This window comes from Gekko japonicus, unplaced genomic scaffold (assembly GCF_001447785.1).
Source record: "Gekko japonicus isolate JY-2015 unplaced genomic scaffold, Gekko_japonicus_V1.1 scaffold915, whole genome shotgun sequence".
NCBI classification, from domain to species: domain Eukaryota; kingdom Metazoa; phylum Chordata; class Lepidosauria; order Squamata; family Gekkonidae; genus Gekko; species Gekko japonicus.
This window is the reverse complement of record NW_015173149.1, coordinates 356,903-359,102: the sequence shown is the minus strand read 5'-3', so window position 1 is coordinate 359,102 and position 2,200 is coordinate 356,903. Positions and strand designations below refer to the sequence as shown.

The following is a 2,200-nucleotide window of genomic DNA, read 5'->3' as shown; positions in this document are numbered from 1 at the left end:
AGCATTCCGACAGCAAGGCTGGCGTCAGGTGGCTCTCCCAAGTGCAGAAAACCAGAAGGTCACAAAATATTTATTTTACGCAGAGTATGAAGAAGGATCTAGAAGAGTTCTACGTAACTCTGTTCAGAAATTACTATCCGGAATCTGCTCCAAATTATCCTGTATTTTGGGAGAGGCAGTGCGGTGCAGTGGTTAGGATGTCACACTAGGATCTGAGAGTCACGGATTCGAATCCCCACTGATGCCATGGAAGCTCACTTGGTGACTTTGGGCCAGTCACACCCCCTCAGCCTAACCTACCTCACAGGGTTGTTGTGAGGATAAAATGGAGGACAGGAGAAGCCCCCAGCAGCAATGTTGGGCAACATGCCTGCTTCACCTGGAAGTGAGGTGGGCATGCCAGGGCGCCACTCTGGTTTTTGGGCAAAACTCTATGGTTTGAGGCCCATTTTACCATAGACTTTTGCCCAAGAACCAGAGCGTCGCCCCTGATGTGCCTATGTCACTTCCAGGTGACGTAGGGATGTCGTGGTGCTCCTCTCTGCTTCCCGGAAAGTCCCCCCTCATCCCCTGCTGGCGTGTCCTTCTCACCTGGCAACCCTGCTGCTCGTATCTCTGGAGAGTTTGCGTCTGAGGTAGCCACAAACGTGGACTCACAAGGAGCCCGCCGCTGGCCAGGGGCTCAAGGACAGAAGTCCCCCAACAGAGTTCCTTTACGTCTCCTTTAGTTCAGGGGTCCCCAACCTCTTTAACCCTGTGGGCACATCTGGGATCCTGACACAGGGTGGTGGGTGCAACCACAAAATGGCCGCCGTCGATCTTACTTTCCTTGTGCTGCGGTGGCAGCGGCTGCCAAAGCAACACTTAAAAAAAAAAGTCTGCACAGCCAATCAAATCTCCAGTGGCCAATCAGAAGCCTTGCTGGGCAAAAGCCCAAGCCGGCCCCGCCCATTAAAAAAAAACACTTAGCGGACCCCAGGAAAGATGTTGGCAGGTGCCTTGGGGGCCACGTTGAGGACTAGATCTCATGGGTGGAAATTACAAGGGAGTCAATACCGGCTAGATATCAGGAGAAACTTCTGACTGTCAGAGTGGTTGAGCAGTGGAACAGTCTGCCTCGGGAGGTGGTGGATGCTCCTTTGCTGGACGTTTTCAAGCGGAGGCTGGACAGCCATCTTTCGGGTATGTCGTAGGGCTCTCTTGCGGCTGTGCTCCTGCAGAGTGCAGGGGGCTGGACTAGATGACCTGCAAGGTCCCTTCCAGCTCTAACATTCTATGATTCTATGACCCCTGATCGAAAACCTGCAAAAACCTGTATGGTGGATTGAAAATGTGAGCATGCACACGGAGTCCACCAATGCCAAGTAAGTCAGTTACACCTATCGTTGTCAAAAATGTGGGTCCCATCTTTTCGACTTCCCCACAAAGCTCCAGGGAGCCAGTGTGGTGTAGTAGTTAAAGGATCAGACAAGCATCTGGGAGATCCAGGTTCGAATCCCCCATCTCCCATGGAAGCTCGCTGGGTGACCTTGGGCCAGTCACACTCTCTCAGCTTAACCTACCTCACAGGGTTGTTGGGAGGGTCAAAGAAAGGAGAAGGGAAGGATGCAAGCCACTTCAGGACACCATTGGGGAGTCTCAGAGCGGCTCACAGTCTCCTCCCCCTCCCCACAACAGACACCCTGTGAGGTAAGCGGGGCCAAGAGAGCTCTTCTGAGGACTTCTCCTGAGAGAACAGCTCTGAGAGAACTGTGACTGGCCCAAGGCCACCCAGCTGGCTGCATGTGGCGGAGTGGGGAATCAAACCGAAGTCTCCCAGATTAGAGTCCACGCTCCTAACCACTACATCAAACTAACACCTTGACACAGAGAGTATTCCATCTTTCTGTGTTTATACCTCTGAGGATGCCAGTCACAGTTACTGGCGAAATGTCAGGTCCTACAATGCAAAGACCACGGCCACACGGCCTGGGAAATCAACAACAGCTAATGAACTCCGGCTGTGAAAGCCTTCGACAACGTTACTCTCAATCTCTTACAATCTCCTTTCCCCTCCACTCCCCACAACAGACACCCTGTGAGGTGGGTGGGGCTGAGAGAGCTCTCCCAAGAACTGCTGATGAGAGAACAGCTCTGAGAGAACTTGTGACTGACCCAAGGTCACCCAGTTGGATTCATGTGGAGGAGTGAGGAATCAAAC

At 52.7% G+C, this 2,200-nt stretch overlaps 1 protein-coding gene across 1 annotated transcript in view; it reads right to left on the bottom strand.

Moving 5' to 3' along the window:
- LOC107119764 (zinc finger protein 282-like) overlaps positions 1–2,200 on the bottom strand; it is a 21,779-nt gene that overhangs the window by 13,734 nt on the left and 5,845 nt on the right. The window lies entirely within an intron of this gene.